The sequence below is a fragment of the Adiantum capillus-veneris genome, chromosome 4, assembly GCF_014529385.1.
Source record: "Adiantum capillus-veneris isolate H3 chromosome 4, ASM1452938v2, whole genome shotgun sequence".
Taxonomy (NCBI): domain Eukaryota; kingdom Viridiplantae; phylum Streptophyta; class Polypodiopsida; order Polypodiales; family Pteridaceae; genus Adiantum; species Adiantum capillus-veneris.
Window position 1 is genome coordinate 164840207 of NC_140934.1, and position 21604 is coordinate 164861810.

The following is a 21604-nucleotide window of genomic DNA, read 5'->3' on the forward strand; positions in this document are numbered from 1 at the left end:
TCTAAAGGGCGCCATGTCTCTTGTCTTGTAGCTAAATAGCCTCCCCCACACTCACACACACTCAGTTTCACTGAAAAAGGTGCCCACAGACCCATCCCCACCCGGTGGTTACCTGATTTTTCTTGTGTTCACACACATCTACACACAGATTCACCTCTGCACACACTCCCCTCTCTCCCCTCTTGTGATTACTTTATTCTCCATGTCACCTCTCACTTTTTTTCATCAACCCATCTCTCTCTCTTAGTCTCTCTCTCATGAGACTGCTGTTGTGACACATATACACACAGCCAGACAAGTGGGGCCCACAGTCACATGGCCTATGTAGATAATGATTTCTTCATTTCTAAATTCTAGAATTCCTCCCCCCTCCTCCCCTATATAAAGAGGGGTCACCATAACACTAAATACACACACAACATCACCAAAGAACACACTATGCACTGTGTGTGCCTAGTGCACACACACACACCCACACCATCACCATCACTGCAATCACCATGCTTGTCTTGAGCATGACCTGTACACCCTTGGCTATGGAAGATGAAGGGCAACTAAATGAAGGATGATGGCCATAACCCTCGTGCGAGTCTTTGCCATCAACTCCCACCTATCCGCCATGTGCTCTATCACTCTCTCCCTTCTCATTCCCCTACCCTATGCTCCCCATTTCATCGCCTTATTCTCTAAATAAAGCTTGAGGTTTTGTGAGTATGTTTTCTTGCAATGTTTTGCCCATGTGAGGTGTGCGGAATCGCCACCTAGTCTTGTGTTTGGAGTGAGCTTGTGTATGTGTGAAGGGTGTGCGGATTCGCCATCCTTTTGTGGTGCCTAAGTACTAAGCCGCTATACCCCCTCCCTCACTCTCTCTCTCTCTCTCTCACTTGATCTCATTCCCTTTCCTCTTCATCATTACTCCCAAGCATCCATCTCTCTTGGATGAAAACTTTGTTATGGTGGTGTGTTGTTTGCGTCCTAGCCGCTGAAGCTAGGTGGTGCCCCTGTTTGCTTTACCGTGACAGGCTCGAGGCGCGCCATTTGGTCCCCAGTGTTTTAGAGGCCGTCGGGGTTCGGGGTTCGCTTTGCTCCCGTCACTTGCTAAGAGAGAAATCGAGTGCTCCTGACTTAGCAACCGCTAAGGGCCAACCGCTAGAAAGCAACATTGCATCTAGCTCAAAGGACACCCCTAGCACCTTAATCCTAGATGGAGTGTTCTTAAATGAGAGCTAGGAGTACGAACTACAAACAGAAACTCTGACCAACCTATACACAGGTCACACCTATCACGTGGGTTGGTTAGATGTCCTACAATCCACAATGGGTGCTACTAGTGTGGAGGATCAACAACAAAGAGTTTGTGAGGTCATCCATAGGGTCATTGAGTTAGAGAGACAGAACAAGGGGATCAACATGCCTTCAACGGGTCTAATGAGATTCTTAGATACAAGGAAGGCTAAACAACCGACCTTATCGCAAATGGAGACTCCCTTGGTAAGTCGGATGGATCCTCCATACGTTGTTTCGCCAGGGGTCTTAGTGCAATCTGAGCCCACAAGTGATAGATTTACCTTTCCAAGTCTAGATCATCTTTCCCTTGATGAAACCACGGCTACCATGCCTACCCCAATGATGGGCATGACGAGAAACACGCCATGGACCTCATTTGTTAGTAAAGCACCACTACGTGGTAGCTCAATGCCTGCAACAGTACCTACAAGTGTGTACCAATCATATGCACCTATGGGTCATCGTACTCATGTAGTCTCTACCCCTCCCATTGTTTCAACTACCTATGCTCCACAATCACAACACCCAAGTTCTTATTTACATGGGACTATACTGGCTAGTATTAGCATGTCACATCCGACGTCTACTATGCCTAGGGCCACACATATGAACTTTGGGTCACCACATGGCACAACATCGTACCCAACGTGGAACCCAAGGCCTTCCTATGCGCCAAGAAAAATGCCAATACCTACTCCACATGTAGTCTCTGGAGCGCCTTCACCCATGGTGCCTGCTCACTTAGGTGACTTGGCAACATTTGCTCAAGCTATTGGTCAATCTATTGCTGAGAATATGCGTAACATGCACTACAACAAAAAAAGGTGTCATCGACATATATAGCGATGCTTAACGTCTCTATTTGCGTCGCTATCTGCGTCCCTGTTAAACTGTCAAAATCTGCGTCGATATATGCGTGGAAAGGCTTTATTTTCAATGCAGATAGCGACACAGATATAGACGCGGTTATAGACACAGATAGAGACGCAGATTCCGACTGAAGTATAGACGCGGATATAGACGCATATATTGACGACCATAACAGAAAAAAAAATTCTTGGGCAGAGGACAGGTAGCCTGGCTTGTGCCCAGTGAAAAGATGGACACAACCACCATAGCCAGACTTCCTGCCCTCTGCCCAAGAAAGGGAGTAGCACCAAAATCAACCGTGCTCCCGCAGAAATTTCGAGAGAGTTCCCTTCATTTTTACATAAACTTTTCAAAAAAAACCATATCATGCATACGCCTCCTACATGCTATCCATGTAGGATCTCACATGAGATTTAAGGCTAATGAAAGAAATGAAATGAACTTTGTGCAAAACCATAACCGTACCAACTTAAAAGCATAACCATAACTTAAAAGCATAACCGGCCCATAACCACTTTGATCAAAACTATAATGCATATAACCATAACCATAAACAAAATTAACAATAACCATAAGCATAACCAAAAATTTAAACCATAACCATAAGCATAACCAAAAATTTAAACATAACCATAAACAAAACCTGAACCATAACTATGTCTATACAAGAATAGGAGAAATAACCATGTCTATACAATGACAATGACAATAACCATAACCATAAGGAAAACAATAACTGTCTGAAAAATAACCATAACCATATATGTCTATACAAAAAAGAGACACAGAAGCATGTCTGTGTCTCACAAAGCATATATATGAAATCCGGTCCACTGATGTCTAGGCGTCACAACCTGCACATAGGACAACTCACAAAATTAGTATTGATATTACTTCACATATACTTACTTAATTAAATCAACTAACACATATTAACGTCTCACCTCAAGCCATCAGCGAGACTGTAAGGCCTCCCAGTCTACAGGCTCTCCTGAAGCATCAAGATCATTCAATACTTCATAGATACCTCTGCAATATCCATCTGACTCCTCCTAGCCTGTCAGGGCTTGATGCATCGCAAGATTCTGCGTTTATACAAAAATCAAAGTAATAAGAATACATGAGTCATCGCATTTTAAAAAACTCCATAGTTAAGATTGGATTAGAAACTCACAAACTCATAGCAAAAGGTGTCGAAGCCTCTGCTGCCAAGATGAGATGTCCCCCTGGTCATCTGTCGTATGTGTGCGGCCTCACGCTGCTATCTGAACCGTATGTTCGCTGTCCGCTCATCCTCCCTGATATGCAGCCATGTCTTGTGTGGGATGCCCGAAGGCTTCGGCGAGCCGGTCTTGAAGTCCTTCCAAGCTACATCTCGTCGATGTTTCACGGTGTCCCATGCAACACCCTTGATCCACCTCCTCGGAACAACGTTTGAACCCAAAGCAGGCTGGTACTCTCTCAGGATGGTCTCCACTATGTAACTGAATTTTTCCTTATCCTGCTCACCCCAAGATGTCAGAATGCTGGTCAAAAACTGCAGCTCCGCGAGCTGGCGAATCCGCTGTCTCATCTCAGTCCCGACTCTGTCCATGTCAACAGAACCATCTGCCCGTACATTATAGAGCTTGGAGGCACCAGGATCGTGTGCCCACCAAGGTGTCCGAGGTGTGTCAAGAGGTGTGCCTGGGTTGGACAGGGGTCGTGAGCGAGGAGGGGTCGAAGCATCTATGGACCCTCCTCCACAGCAATCACCACCTCCACCTGACGATCGTCGAGATCGGCGAGTGCACCTGTGCTGTGGAGATGAGGACGTACCCGCCTCTGCGCCACCCCTAGGTGTTGAAGCGGCCGTGATGGGAGAAGCAAGCGTCGTACCCGTAGGCGCCCCCCCCCCATAGGCATCCCTCCCCCATAGGTGTCCCCCCCCTAGGCGTCGGACCCTCGGGTGTGAAGCCCGGAGGCGTAGTACCCGTGTCTCTGGCTACCCAGTACTGAGAAGCCTTTGGCATCTGAGCAGGGGTCATCCGTGTAATGAAGCCCATCAATTCATCTACACTCATAGAAGCGGGATCTGGAAACTGTTCTGCTATACTAAAGTCCTGCACAAAAAAAGTAAAATAAAGCGTCATAACACAGTTGTTTAAATTAACTGTATCTCCTTGAAAGAGATCCACTGCACTAGCTCTGAAATCTTGTATATGCAGGTTTGCACTTCCTCCGTTAAACACCCCTTGATCGCAATTGGAAGAATGAATTGCAAGAACTTATGCCAGTCGTGCGATTTTAGTCCTGACAGTTGATCGTCACGGGTGAATGCTGTCTTGAGACATCGCATATATCATGTTGGCGTCCTGAACTCTGAAATCACCCTTTTAACTTGTCGCTCTTCGTTTTTTAGCAATACCCATTGCGCTCTTGGAAGTTTTGTTTGGCCAGCTACATTGGTGAAAGGTCACAGCTCTCGCATCTTTCCAACTGACTGCAAATCATCTCGTGAAGCTCGATTGTCTTTCATTCCCATGATTGTCTTCCAGAGGAGCTCTCCCACATTCTTGAATATATGCATTGGATCCAACAAATGGTTAATTAGTAGATCACCCCAGTACGGCAACGTATGGAGAATGGACAAACGTTTCATTCCTAGAACAAGTTGCCTCTCATGTTGCTCCCATTGGCGACGCCACTCTTGTACATGCATAGGAAGACATTCGACGTGACCAAGCTGACCTTCGTGCAAGTGATGGCCATCTGGAAGATAACGGTGGTGACCTTGATAAATTGTCTTTCAAAGAGAGGCAGAATAGCGCACATCCAAAGATTGCCCGCAAATTGGAAATGCATTGTATCCCGAAGTTGTTAGCCCTACATATATTAAAGCATGAATCAGGCCAAGGCAAAGTGCTTGCGAATAGCGAGAATTTTGTAAATCAAGAATCATTACCAGAAGCTTCTCCATATCCTGGCCAATCATGCATAGTCCACATAAGAAGTCCATGGATCCTTGCATGTTGTTGTCCTACTGGTTCAACCGCATCTGCTATGTCGATCCCATGCCATAACTCTTGGAGCTCGTCAAAGTGGATCTAGATAAACATCCATGTTTTTTGCCTTGAACTTACCAGGTACAATCAAGCTTAATATCAAATGACCCTTCTTGATGGCAAGCCACGGCAATAGGTTGTAATTGATAAGGCACACAGGCCAAGTGCTCCATGACGAGCTTATCAAGCCAAATGGATTGACTCCATCCATTTCCATGCCCAAACGCAAATTGCGTGGTTCACTCTTAAAATGTGGCCAGGTATCTTCAATGTGCCTCCAGGCCTTTGAATCAACGGGCACCCTAAATGTTGCATCAGTGGATCTATTCGTAGAATGCCACCGCATCAACTTTGCAATGGAACCACAACGAAACATGCTTTTTATCCTAGGAATAGTAGGGAAATTCCGCAACACTTTAGCTGGCACTGTCTCGCCAACTGCATCTTGTTTGTAGCCCATTGCTCCACACTTAGGACACGACAGACAATCTGCGAATTCATTGTGAAAAAGAATGCAATCATTTGGACATGCATGAATCTTGTTGTAGTCCAAGCCAACTGAGGTCAATAGTTGCTTTGCGTCTGGCCTGGAGGGGGCATTTCATTGCCAGCTGGGAGAAGTTGCTCCCGCAACAACCTGTTTACGCCACATTAAATTAAAAATCTCTCCAAGCACGTCACCGTTGCAATTGGAAAATCTCTTTTGTAAATTACGTACTTAAACAAAGCAGTGACGCTTGCATCTGACCACCCATACACGACTGAAGATTCAAAAATGCCAGACAAGTACGAAGCGTCGATATTTTGGCGCCTTCATAAATTGGTTGACGTGCCAACTTCCTCAACATTTCTTCAGGAGATAGGTGCACGGCTTCTGGTGCTGCTTCGTTAGCGTTCTCCTCGCTTGTCTGGAAGAAGGCATCCAACATCTCCTCCATGCCGTTGTCTTCTATCTGTAAGTCCTTTTTTGCTTCCATCCTTGTCTCTATATTGGTCGGACCTTCACGCATAATCCTTTTTCTCACTCTCTAAGATGTATGTGCTATGTCGCGAAAATCAATGCCCGTTTCGTAGGAGTCGTATCGTAGATTCTGTACAGTTTCTTTAGCAAACTCTTTGTACTTGTGCACATGGTCATTACATATCCTATGCTTGTGCAGGATTTGATACTTGCCGAGCGTGCACGAGTATGCAATCTTTTCCTCCATGTTAGTTGATGACGTTGCCATATACAACGATTATGAATGTTGTTTTAATATATATACTCCTCACAATGTAACTACCTCGCATTCTCTAGTCTTGCCCAATCTCCGTACACCTCGGTCCAGAGGTGTACGGAGATCAGGACCACCGAGTCAAAATCTCGTCTTTATTGGTCAAATCCTATATGGGTAGACACATACGTGCACTCCCAGGTGTACAGGGCACACTAACACACTCTATTAGCTCTCACATATCTACTTCCTACTTACTGTACATTACATTACACATAACTAACCACCTTAATACTAACACCTTACACAGAGAAACAAACACAGTACCTTTGAAAAGTCCATTAACAAAATAAATACATAGTAGTAACACAATTCCTTCTTCTCAACACACACACCCTCCTTCCTTACCTTTCCTACAATTGAAATTGCACCACAAAAGAAGCACAGAGTGCCATTCAAGCTTAGTGTATGGCATTCCCCGGCAACGGCACCAAAAATGTGCGTGTATGTTGCACGTGTCAATGCAAGGAACTTGCCGATACACCGTTTGCGAGCCACAAATGGCTCCAAGCACACAACAAGCCTAAACTAGTAAGATCAAAGATGGAGTTGGTGTGTCACTCACCGCTCTACGCTTCTTGTCGTGGAGGATTCCTCGCCACGAAGAAGAGGGAGACGCCGCTACATTGCGCTCAACCGCCTTGCCGCCGTCGTGCCGCCGCAATGCTCGATCGCACTCTCTCTCTCTCTCTCTCTCATGCATACACACACACAAGGAGATGAAGATGGAGCATAGCACTCTTCAATTGCACAAATGAGAGAATGAGTGAATTTTAGGTTTAGTTGACTTTTATATGAGCTCACCCCATTCACAATTGGGCGCCCATGCTTAGCCAACTAAGCCCTTGAATGTTCCAATTAGAGTGCGCCTCTCATTGGCGATCACTCTTACCCTTTTCCTATTGGACCGACAAGCCCAGTACCTGACTCTACCAAGTAAATAATACAACATCCATCGTAGGTGATAGGGTGTCCGTGAGCCGTGAGGGTTAACATCTCGCAAGGAGGCATACTAGGTGTTCTCTCGTCATGGTGCCCGGACCTTGGAGAATCCCATGAGCACGAAGCTGTTGTTGCACTTCAGTTTGGAGGCATGGATTGCCCATGGCTTGTTGAAGCCTAGAAACAAGATAGTTAACAAGCATCGGGGCATCATTAGTAGCTTGCTCATTAGCAAAATCAAAGTTATCAACATTAATTTCACTCTCTTTACTATTGTCAGCCATCCTAACAACTTTTAGGTGTAAATTTTTTAGGTGTACTTTGGCACTTCAAGAACTAGTTGCTACTCCTATTTACCCCTTTAGAAAAAGCACTCAAGCTACTATACCCGTGGCTCGAATACCATTAATCGCAAGGAATAGAAGAGAGGGTCGTTCAACACCAAAACAACACCGGCTCCTGTCAAGCTTCTAGTAGCTCAATAGTGGTTAAGCCGTAGGCAAGCCTCGTAGGACTCCACTATTAAGACCATAGCTCTCGATGGTGATGCCTTGTTAACTGCACAAAGGCAGGCGCACTGCAAGGCTGAAAAATCCCTATTCTACTTACTCACATGTAATTAATAGTACCAACCATTTATAGCTAGCTTGAGGACCTCCCTTCTTGAGCAAGAAAAGAGAAACCTTGTGCTTTGATACCAATGTAACATTTAATGGCCTAGTAACTTGTGTGTAGCGGAAAATAGAATAAACATGGTGAGAATTTCATTAGAATAGATTCCTAATGAGATTAACAAGAGTGCTTGGGTGGAGAAAGCAACAAAAAGAATAACACCTAGTTAGATATCATGAACAATACTTCAAAAGAGAGAGAAATTAAGCAATTGACAACAATTGAGGACCGGATTTGCATGGAGCTGGTCCCCCCTCCAAAAGGCTTTGTATTATGGTTTCTCCCATCAAGAGAGACATTTACAATACACTTTCTTGTGTTCCTTCAATACTAGCTAGTGCAATGAAGATGGAAACTTCATGCACTACACAAAACACTTATCAAACACAACATCAATTCCCTCACGGTCTCAGACCCAAGACCTCACACACCTTCGAAGATGGTGAAAGCTAGCGGGGCATGAGAGTAGATTGAGAGGAAGAAGGAGTATTCTTACAAGAAAGATGTACATCTCCTCACATAATCATTCATATTAGCATAGCTTAGCTGAGTAATTAGCATGGTAGAGGAGATGAGCATGCATTGAAGCTTGGATCTTGGTTGGAGTTGTTGGTGTAGGCCTCCCTTCTCACAAGCTTGGAGTAGGTGATAAGATTTCCATTAAAGCTTGAGAAGGAGAGAGAGTCTTCTTTACTTCACACATGAGATAGTGTGAGTGTTTAGGTGATAATGCCTTTGAAAAATCAGCCCCCTCTCTCTCTCTTGGTCGACCCCTCGTGCTATTTGCTCTTGCTAGCATCCTATTGGATCTCCCCAGGCTTAGCCAATGGTAATAAAGCAAAATAAGTAATAGACTTCTAACATGTGTCCCCCTTTCTCCTCTTATGAGAGCTTTAGGTAATAATTTAATTCAACTAAACTCTCATTGGACCCCTTTGCCTCCTGACCAATAGGAATCCGGCAAGCCATTGGGCTGATGAATGCTCATTGGTTCCCTTGGGAGACTGTCCAATAGTCTTCTAGATAGCTTAATTATTATTGGTTATTTTATTAAGTGTTTTTAAATTGACTAAACTAGATTTACTCTAGACTTATTCTCATTGGTCCACCTCCAAGGCCATCCAATAGGAATTGGGTACACCTTGTGGGCATTTGGGATAGGGAGCTGACATGTGTCCCTCATTCCCTTTGTGTAAAGGGAGCTTGTGTGTGTGTGTGTGTGTGTGAGTTTCTCTCTCATCCCCTACTTTCAAGGCTTTCCCCCTCGTATGTAGGGATTTCCAAAGACTTTTGGGACACACACAAAGCATCCAGTTCCCCCAATGTTTGACCTTTGGACACAAGCTTTGAATTTTGGAACCTTAGTATTTTGGAAGTCTTAATGGGCTGAACCGGGTCTTTAGGGCCCATTGTTGCACATGGATATTTTACAGATGGCCCTGCCTTTGGATCCCTATTTTCCGTCCTTCGGATCCCTACTGTAATCGGTCTGCTAGCTTAACCAATATTCTAGCTTTTTCTCCCCTGGCACTTCCCCATATTAATTGATCAGTTTAACATGAGAAAATCATTTAGGAGAATTAGATATTGATTATTATGACACAATGTAAAGAATGTAAACAACTACAAGACTATAATGATTGGGTCTCTTATGGGAAAGTTGTTTGGGTGCATAATGGAGATGAAATTGAGTGATTGGGCTCAAGCTAATGACAAGCGTGCAAAGGGACAAGCGGGTTTTTGTCGATGCCATAGCACCATTGATCATCTTGTCACTCTTCTTGTTCTCATGGAGGAAAGTCAGTTGAAAGGCAAGCGATTGTATTGTTGTTTTGTGGACTTTAAGAAAGCCTTTGATATGATTCCACGTAACAATTTGTGGAGAAGGATGGAAGAAATCCAAGTGCCAAGTGAGTTTATACTTGCGGTTTCTCGAATCTATGAGAAGGTGATTTGTCAATTGCGCATGGGAAGAGAAATTCCAAAAAAACTTATAAGCACTATTGGGGTTAAACAAGGATGTCTGTTGTCACCAACTCTCTTTGGTCTATGCATCGATCAATTAGAACAAATGGTACTTGACTTTATGTAAGAAGAAGGCATTGAAGAGGAACTCTCTTTGGTCTATGCATCGATCAATTGGAACAAATGGTACTTGAACTTATGCAAGAAGAAGGCATTGAAGAGGTCACTATTTGCAATGTGGTAATCATGCTTTTGTTGTATGCGGATGATGTAGTGCTTCTAGCACACACTTTAGAAGATGCACAAAAGCTTATGGTTGTCCTTGAGAACTTTTGCTTTCATAGTGGGCTGATTGTGAAAAAATCCAAGACAAAGGTTATGCTTGTGAAAACCAACCATAAGGAGAAGCCATGCATTGTGTACAACCATGAGACACTTGGAGTTGTTGAGAGCTTTAAGTACCTTGGCCTTGAGGTTCCGTCCAATCACAAGTGGCATGAATGTGCTATGCATAGTTTGGAAGCAGAAAAGAGAGCATTTTATACATTTGAGAACATGTGTAATGCGGGAAACATCAAGTTTTGGGTTCTCAAGAAGTATCTTTTTGATGCATTGGTGACACCGGTTCTTTTTTATGGAGTTGAAGTGTGGGCGGGAGCATCTCAAAGTCTACTTGGAAAGAGTTTGATAATGTCCAAGAGTTCTTTTTTATGGAGTTGGTGTGGGCGGGAGCATCTCAAAGTCTACTTGGAAAGAGTTTGAGAATGTCCAAAAGCGTTTTCTCACAAACTTCTCCAAGTGAAGACACAAACACCATATATGCTCCTACTTCTTGAGTCGGGATGTCTTCCAATTGAGGTTATGGGCATGGAAAGGGTTGTGGAGTACATGATAAAGATGCGTCAAAACCCCTCACATCGACTTCCTAGACTTGCATGGGAAGCAAACAAAAAAGTTCAAAAGACGCATAAAAGCAAGATCTTGAGCACAGGATGGATGCAAGACATAAAGAAGTGATTTGGGAGATGGGATTCATTACACTTGGTACATGATGCTTCAAATGACTCCCAAGTGAACGAAGCTTTTCCCACAATTTTGGAGCATCAAGAGTAACTCATCACACATACACATCACATGTAACTTTGGTCCCATATGTCATATTTGACCTCGGAGGGCGATAATAAAATCTATCTATCTATCTATCTCTCTCTCGGCAAATGATGCAGGTAGTCTCTTGTGGTGTGCACATGGTCCAGCCACGGGCTGCATTCGATGAGTTTTAATCAAGGTGGCCCACATAATTTTGGCATGGTGTGTATCGTTTGGCCAACGTAGCCAACGCAAAGAACCCCCCCTCCCCCCCCCTTTTGACACATTCACGACGGCCAGGCAAACCAATGAGTGCAGTTCAGCCTCTTGAGTGCTTCTCCTACTTCTACTTCGGTACCCTCCTAGCTTGCAAGGTAAACGGCGCTTCCTTTGTTTTCTCTCTGTCTCTCTCTCTCTCTCTCTCTCTCTCTCTCACACACACACACACACACACACACACACACACACACACACACACACACACACACACACACACACACACACACACACACACACACACACACACACATACACATACACACACACACACATACACACACACACACACACATGTACACATGCATTACTAAAGAAATTTTGTTGCGTTTTCTTTTTTACACACAAACACACACACACTTGTACACATGCGTTACAGATAGAAACAATTTCATTGCCTTTTTTTTTATACACTCATAGCAATATGTTTTTCATTCAAAAGCTCTTTTTTGTCAAAATACAATTGCATGACAAAGCGTCTCATTTGCCAAGGAATGGTTTCAAGTTGCACATTGGGTGATGGCCTCACGTGTGTATACGGATGGGATCGACATAACTAGTCCAAAATTTCATTGCATGTTTATTTTGATTTGTCGTCATCAAACATCATCTTTTGTAGTATGTCTTCTCCACCTCTATTCACGGCTGGCATGCAGAGAGCTAGGCAAGGGGGGGACTAGTAAGCCTTCCCTTGGGCAATGCACTTGCACTTGGCACATGTGGGAGATGAATGTGAGGAATACCTTCCTCTTTCCCACGACGCCACACCTTTTGAGTAGGTTTCCTACGTCAGTTTGATGGAGGAGGCTATGGTTAAACCTCCTTCAACTTGGAAAAAACAATCCAAGGTAGATATATCCTCACAAGTACACGCTCCAAGTGAGCAGCCAGAGGTCACAAATGCAAGGACTCAGCCAACCAGTGTAGACACCACAAGAAGCAGACATAAGCACTGTCATGAAATCTAATATCTAACCAACCCAAATGATTTTCTCATATTAAAATTCTCATTTAATGTGGGATATTAAACGAGAACAAGGGTTAGAATATAGACATGTGCTTATGGATCTATCTCAACACGGGGCTAATGGTAAAGGGTTCCAAGTGAGAGATGGTCTGTCAAAGATCAATGCTACCTAATAGAGCTTAAGGACCGTAGGGTTATCTTCATTCAAGACCTCCAAAAGTTAGCGTTCAAAAGTCCTTTGACCTTAGACAAGCTAGGGCTGACCTTGAGGTGGGAATCTTACCCAAGTATGAGGTGCTTGTTGGCTTGCTAAGTTTTTGTGGGGACTTTACCCAAAAGCTTGAGGTGTTTCTCACATGCTTAAAATATTAAAGTTCTTGAAGTATTCAATTCAAAGATAACTCTCAAGAGACATGAATGTGCCATGCTTGATTGAAAACGTCCTTGAAGTATTCCATTCAACCAAATGACTTAATAAGCATAAAAGAAACATGTTCAAATGATCCTCCACATATGGCCCTCATGATGTGTTTGAATGCTATTGGATAGGTTTTAAAGGGGTCCAATGAGAATTTAGATACATTAAAAAAAAAAGTTCTTTCTCTCAAAGAGGAAAAAGAGGACACATGTCTAGAAAGAAAATAATAAAATAATACGAGAGAGAGAGAGAGAGACAGAGAGAGAGAAGGAGGTGTGGACCAAGCATGAGAGGGGGGGTATACACACACACACACACACACACACACACACACATTATCTCATTGTGTGGAGGGCAAAATGCAAGAGCTCCATTTCCTTCTCCAAGTTTGTTGAGAAGTGGAGAGCCTAAACCAACACTCTTGGCTATAGAATGTATATCCAACCAAGATCCATGCTTCAATGCTTAAGCTTGACATATTCTTCATCTTCATTACTATGCTATTATGCTATGCTAAGCAAGAAGAGAGATGATAAGTGAGGAACTATTTCTTTCTCCTATGGAATGTCACTTCTTCCTCTTCCCTACCCTCATTCCCCGCTAGTTCTCTCCACCTTAGAAGGTATTTGAGGCCTTGGGACTGAGGCTTGGGATAGTTAATGCTTTTGCAAATTTTATGTTAAGCTCATGGTGCATGAAGCTTTCCATCTTCATAGCATCACCAAGGTCAGAAGGAACACAAAGATTGTATTGTAACAAAGTCTCTCTTGATGGGAGAATCTATATTACAAACGCCTTTTGGAGGGGGGACTAGCTCCAAGTAAATTCGGTCCTCATCTATTGTCATGTTCTTTAATAATATCTCTCTTGCAAAAGTATTGTTCATGCCAAGTTAATAACGTACTATGTTTATGTTGCTACCATCAATTAATTTCACCCTCCATATTCTCAAAGTAATCTCACAAAAATTCTCACTCTAATTCTCTAATTCCGCTATTCTCAAAGTAATCTCACAAAAAATGATCACTCTAATTCTCTTAATTCTGCTATTCTCAAAGTTCATAGGCCATTTCCATTACATTGGTATCAGAGCATTTGGTTTCTCTTTTCTTGCTTAAGAAGAGAGGTCCTTAAGTAACCTATGAATGGTTGATTTTGTTAATTATATTAGGGTATAAGTGGGACTAGGATCTATTATCGGTTTTGTTGAGCCTACTATGTGGGATATGGTGCACACCTTGGGAGATTTGGTCTTAATAATGGAGTCTTCTTAGACTTGCCTATGGCTTTACCATTATTGAGCCATAAGAAGTCCAAAAGGAACTATCCCTCGGTAACTTTGCTATGTTAGACCCACTCCACTACTCTCGATAATTAACCAATTCGAGCCGTGGGTGAGGATACTTAAGTGCCTATTTTCAAAGGCTAAGAGGAGTAGCAATTAAGGTTTTGAATTTCCAAAGCATACACTAAGTAAACACATAAGTTTAATTAACATGGCTGACAATAACCAAGAGAGTAGAATGAACATTGACAACTTTGATTTTGCACATGAAGGTGCTAATGATGATGCCCCCATGTTTGTTAATTATTTTGTTACTACGTTGCAACATGCTATGGGCAACCCCGCTTTGCAAGACGAAGTTACTCAACAACTTCGTGCTTATGGGATTTCCTTTCCCCTCCAAGAGGAGAGAGAGATTAGGAGGCCTCTTGATGAGACCCCCCAAAAGAAGACTCTCTCCCATACAAGAGGAGGCATCCAAAGATCAAGAAAGTAATGAATCCCTAAGTTTCTCCAAAGATGTGTCTCCATGAAGAAGGCGGACTAAATGATTGCCAACTCGTTCCAAGAGTAAAAAGTTAACCCATAGTCCTTCTCCTTGTCACTCCAAAAAGGAAGAGAGGAAACAAAGGAAGAAAAGAGCAAGAAAGAGGTCACTCACTTCTCCTTCTTCTTCACCTTCCTCCTCTACTGATTAAAGAAATGGCTACTTTCCTAGAGAATACAAGAGGGGAGGACATCACAAATCTTATCCTGCATGGGGAAGGTCACAAAAGATAAAGAAACTCAAATAGGGAGAAAAGAGTATCTCTTTTTTCACCTATGACGGTACCTTTGGTGCTACCGACAAAGTATTGGCCTTCATCGAACAATTTGATGCGGCCTTTGGAGACGATGGCTTCACAGAGTCCTCCAGGCTATGCCATTTAGCTATGCACTTCCAAAAATAGGCTCGTCAATGGTGGGCTAGGCTTCGTGGCAGCAGCGAAGCCCCAAAGACATGGAAAACTCTACGAGTTTCCATCATGAAGCAATTCCTTGCAAGTGATGCAAGAACAAAGTGCTCGCTTCTCTCTCATGAGTCTATTCACAAATATGTGGACAAGTTTTGGGATTTACATCTCAAGGATACTATCTTTCAAAAGATATACTTTTTCGAGCAAAAGCAACAATTCAATGCGGGATTACCTGAAGAGATGGCCGAGTATGTCAACTCTCAATGGCCCAGTTCTATCAGCGAAGTAATCCACCATACAATGGTTGCTTCACGCATAAATTTCCAACAAGGGGCTAGACGAATGTCAAGCCCATGGAAAATAAAGACAAAAGTGATGCAAAGGGAAAAATTAATGCCCAAAAGTCTTCCCAAGGCCATTCCAACAACAACAACAACAACTCGGGGAGGTCACCTAATAAAAATGTAACCTATCATGTGAGTTCAACAGAAGGGTATTTAAAGTTCTTGAAACTTACAGAAATATATATGCAGAAGGGAATTATTTTTTCAAATTTGAAAAAAATGTATAGATTTTAAAAGAAAAGGGTACATTATATTCCTAACAAAATTCATAGAAAAAGGGTTTTACAAACATGTCTTGAACGCACGTGACATGGTAGTTTTACACTTAGTGAATCCCCCAGGAACATCAATCGGTCCAAGGAGAAAAAAGCTTACAAAGGTAAAAATAAACTCTCTCTTGAAGAGCTTGAAACTTTTCGCAAGGATCATAAATGTTTTAAGTGTGGGGAGCAAGGACATGGTTATCGTTCTTGACCCAAAAGAAATACTCATGATGAGATTCTAAGAGCTTCCACTATTGAAGCTCCAAAAGAGGATGCTCATTGCAAAGGATCACCTCTCTCCTATGATTATGGAAAGGTAAGAGAGCATGATGCCTTCATCTTGTTTGACCTTGGCTCTATCACAACTTCATATCAATGGAGTTGGCCACCAAGTTGGGCATTCAAGCTTTTGAGATGGGAGATATTGTAACGACTGACACAACTTTCAAGGGACAGCAAGCCTCCGTTACTCCCTTGATTGGGAATTTGAGGCTTCATGTCCAAAGCTATGTCAACAAAGAAGACTTTTTCATCCCTCCTCTCCAACATGAGGATGCTATCCTAGGGGCGCCATGGTTTGATTGCATGACTGTCAACATGAAGTTCCATGAAAGGAGAATCTACTTCACCTACAGGGGAAAGAACATGTATGTAGATGCTAATGAGTCTGGTCATACTATACCACTTGTAAATCCACCAACTTTTGATAAGTCAATGAAAAGCTTGATTTCTACGTACATGATTTTTGTCAAAGAATCCACTAATGAGGCTAATGTGAAAATGGTAGGAATCAAGAAGAGTTAGACTTGTCTAACTTTCTAAGAGGATTCCAAGATGTGTTCATCGATGATATCCCTATGGACTTACCTCCAAAACGAGGGGATGATGACCATCGAATTGAGCTCGTATCAGGAAGCTCACCACCTAACAACTAACAAGCCTCCTTATCGAGTTTCCTAAGCTCAACAAGAGGATATTATGAGGCAAGTACAAGAATTGGTAGACAAAGGGGTGGTGAGGCCTAGCTCCTCTCCCTTTTGTTCTCCAGTCCTTTTAGTGCAAAAGAAAGATGGTACATACCGCATGTGTGTGGACTATCACGCACTAAACCATATCAATATCAAAAACAAATTTTCCGTACCTCAGGTAGAATATTTGTTTGATAAGCTACAAGGCTCTACCTACTTCAGTAGGATTGACCTTAAAAGTGACTATCATCAAATAAGGATAGTGGAGGAAGATATCCTAAAGACTATGTTTTGTACAACGTTTGGTCTTTATGAATATCTAGTCATGCCTTTTGGCTTGACCAATGCACTTGCCACATTCAATCATTTGATAGAGAAATATTTAGACCCTACCATAAGTTCATTGGAGTGTTGTTTGATGATATCATCATCTACTCCACGTCCTTGGAGGAACACAAGCAACATCTCCAAGTGACTTTTCAAGCGAGGGAGAACAAGCTTTTTCTCAACCAAAAGAAAAAGTGAATTTTTCCTTTAAGAGATTCAATACATAGGCCATATTATCTCTCACGATGGTATCTGTATGGATCCATCAAAATTAGAGGTAATAAAAGCATGGCCTAATCCAAGGAATCTACAGGAGCTAAGAAGCTTTATTGGTATGTGTGCATACTATAAACGCTTCATAGCAAAAATTTTCTCAAATAGCAGGACAATTACATGACTTAATGTCGGACGGATATGCCGTGAGACGGACGTCAGCACAACGAGAACTCACCTAACAAGATTTGTCAGCTAAGGACGAAGCTCGACCTGCAGGCGTGTGGAAGCAAGCATAGGGTGCCAATCTACACTCGACCGACTCTCGACTAATTCATATAGATGTCTCTACCCAATGTCTAAGCTACAGCCTTCAGGAGTGTATAAGAGGAGATTTCCTACAACGCTTTCTAGAGCAAAATACCCATCAAACATTCTCAAAACGCCACAAAACTTGAAGGAGACTCTACTAACACCAATAGGTCGCTCTCCCTAAGGTCTATGAACCAAAATCCCAACCCAAAACACCTGGTGCAAAATCACGTAGGATGTCTGGCTAAAATTTACAGGTCATCGTTTTTGAAAACTAAAATGCCTAATATGTAGCTCTACTCAATGCGAACGCGTGGATATGTTGAAATGCAAAAATGGATAATGTATGCTCACCGAATCACCAGATGAAGCTCGTAGGTCGAGCTCGCACAACCGGACCGTACACGCACAAAGTAGGTATTGGCGCGTAGCTCTTGTCGGGGGCAGCACATTGCACTTCTCTGCACTCGATTTCGACCACCGGTGCGCACGTAGCGTCAAGATGAAGCTCTCACTCTCTCTCGTACACAGTACGCTCACTCACAGACTTCAAAACTTTTTTTTAAATGACAAAGGTTTTTTCATTAAGGTCAAAAAGTGGTATAATACTTTATAATCTCAAACCCTAATGTTCCAATTTAACCATCTACTCAATCTAAATGTCAAAACTCGGATACAATCTGGAAACTTTTGTAAGCCCCAATATTTACAAAGATGAAATGTCGTGTTTTCTCAATAAATGAATAATTATAAAAAATAATAATCCGCCGAGCAGTCATTTTCTGTAGGGTGTGTCTAGCTTTTGACACTGCCCCCTCCTTGTTCATGTCGTCCCTGACATGGCTGTTGAGATGCTTCTTCATCGTAGGCTTTCTCTCAAATGTTGGATGGATACGCCGTGACGGATGTCACCACAGCGAGAACTCACCTAACAAAATTGGTCAGCTAAGGATGAAGCTCGACCCGCAGGCGCGTGGAAGCAAGCATAGGGTGTCAATCTACACTGGACCGACTCTTGACTTATTCCTACAGTGGTCTCTACCCAATGTCTAAGCTACAACCTTTGGAAGTGCATAAGAGGAAACTTCCTACAAAGCTTTCGAGAGCCGAATACCCATCAAACAATCTCGAAACGCCACAGACTTGAAGGAGACCCTACTAACACCAATAGTTCACTCTCCCTAAGGTATATGAACCAAAACCCCAACCCAAAACACCCGGTGCAAAATCACGTAGGATGTACGGCCGAAATTTTCAGGTCGTCATTTCCAAAAACTAAAGTGCCTAATGTGTAGCTCTACTCAATGTGAACGCGTGGATATGCTGAAATGCAAAAACGGATAACGTATGCTCACCGAATCACCGGATGAAGCTCCTAGATGGAGCTCGCAAAACCGGATCATACGCACGCAATGTAGGTAATGGCACGTAGCTCTCGTCGGGGGTAACACACTGCACTTCTCCGCACTCGATTCGGACCACCGATGCACGCGTATCGTCAAGATGAAGCTCTCACTCTTCCTCGTACACAGTACGCTCACTCACAGACTTCAAATGTTTTTTAAAATGACAAAGGTTTTTTTTTTCAGGTCAAAAAGTGGTATAAATACCTTACAATCTCAAACCCTAATGTTCCAATTTAACCATCTACTCAATCTAAATGTCCAAACTGGGATACAATCTGGAAACTTTTGTAAGCCCCAATATTTTCAAAGGTGAAATGTCGGGTTCTCTCAATAAATGAATCATTACAAAACATAATAATCCGCCGAGCAGTCATTTTCTGTAGGGTGTGTCCAGCTTCTAACACTCCCCCCCTCCTTGTTCATGTCTCCCCGACATGGCTGTTGAGCTGCTTCTTCATCTTAGGCTTTCTCTCATCTTGAGTAGTGACTGATAGCTTGCATGTTGCGCTAGTAACATCGGGCCAAATATATCTGTGCTGATTGTGAAGAAGCCGATGTAGAAAGCTTCTTCAAAGGCCTGGAGGTGATAGGATGGCAAAAACATGATCCTTTGATACATTGCATGTATCACCTCTTTGGAAGGCTGACCAGACAAATCTTATGTACATCTGTATGTATCTTGAAAAAAGAAGATATTGTCGATCGCCTGGCCTGGTTTGAACGTCTCGAAGACTGCCAAAAGTGTTTTGCAAATCTTTCTCATCATAATGCAAGATAGGTCAGGCGAGCCAGTGAAAAATTTGATGGCGTTGTTAGGGTTTTCACCATGTATTTCTCACTTATTCTCTCGCATGCCTTCAAGCGTAGCAGCTTTGGGTAATTTAGCTAAGTAGGTTGGCTTCTTTGCAATAGCTCATGGGCCTTCCACGTCCGCATCCTTGGTAGAGGGCAGAAACTTAGGTTATCTCTGATGACTTTAGGTGCCTCTACCAGATGGATTAGATATTGTGGATATTTTGTCAGCCATGCCTTTCTCCACCTGGGTTGAGAGTCGACTATCAACTTTACTCCTTCAGGCTTGGAGATGTCTGTTTGTACATTGGCACTGTTGGCTCCTCTCTGATCCGGTTGTTGATTGTGGTAGCTTCATATTTCAGCAGAGGATATGGGAGAGAGGGCAGTAGCCATTCACACCGAAGGTTGTTGGCATCTATCTTCTGAATAGTCATTGATTTAAAGACCCTCTGCTCCCATTCCAAAGCTTCTCTGGCTGTGTCTTTGATTGCTGCTTCTATTGCCTTTTGCAGCTTCTCTTCTTGAAAATCTTCTTCTTCCTCCTCCTTTTGTTGGGTTTGTGGAGGGCTACGAGGAGGTGGTGATGGCGGTGGGCTGGATTGCGGGCTTGACGATGGAGTTGGTTGCTTCTTCTTGAAGTCCCGGTCCGCCTTGGTCTTCTGCTCTCTTTCTTGGCCTTCCTGCTCTTCTAGCAGTTGTCGTCATACTTCATCCACTTCTTCTTCTGTAAATGGGATGTTAGGGATGTTTTCTGTTAGAACATCCAAGATCTCAAATTTTTTGATATAATCTTCAAACCTATCTCTGTGCACCCTTCGGGATGACCCCAACATGGCTTCCAGGGACGGCTTCCATAACTCACTCAAATCTCCTTGAGTGCTCTTTCCACTCTGAAGCTTTCTATTAATCTTTCTAACCGTGCCGCTTTCTGTGATTTTATCTCTTTGACCGGCACTTGTACAGTTTCCTTCTTTCCCTTCTTCAAATCTCGGTGCTCCTCTTGCGCAGTCTCTAACCGGTGCTTCAATCGTGTGGCAACTCTGGGTGCTTTGGGCGGTTCCTATTCTTTATCTTCTTTGAGCCTTAGCCAGTCATTCTGTGATGGAGGGTCAGGCCATCTTCCCTTGGCGTGCAATGCCCCATGAACAACTTTCGTTATCAGCTCACCCGACACAATGTAGGTGGGGTTCTTGTTGCCCATCTTCACCAGATTGTCATGGATATAGGCAGCATAGTTGATCACCTTTGTCTTTCTCTTCTGCATTGCCCAAGTGAAGGTGGTGGCAATGGCTTCAGGCGGCATTCTGTACTTTTGTGGCCACTTTGTACACATATGGAAGTACTGGTTATAAATCTGGCTCATGACCGCCACTTTATGGTTTGCTATATCTTCAAAGGTGTAGTTGCTCTTCTTTTCCGAGTACACCTTGACTTCATCTCTTCTCTTTGTCACACTATCCCCTTTGTTGGAGAGGTCTAGTGCGGCTGCCACTACTCTCTCTGTGATTACAATCATAGTGATCGGCTTGCCCTGCAGATCAGTGACTCTGGCCACTCCATATTATTTGATTGTAGTTATAAATTCCCACACTCTTTTGATGTCGATTCCTGCCAGCACAGCTTCAAAATAGTTATGGAGATCTATCTTCTCCAGGTACTCTTCCATCTTGCTTCTGACAAACTCATTGAGCTCCCGAGGTAGCATGGGTAGTTTTATTGCATTTCCTTCAATATCTTTGAACATGCCTTGGTAGATCTTCAAGTCGTTGGACTCTAACAAATCCTCCTGAATCCACGTGTTGGTTGGCTTACGAGTTTCTTCTAGGATGACGAACGGCTCTACTTCTTCCAAGTAGTCTTTATTGTCATCTTCTTCTTCTTTGCAGGTGATTTTGTGGCTGCCATGGATCCTGTTGCACTCAGTAGTCCAA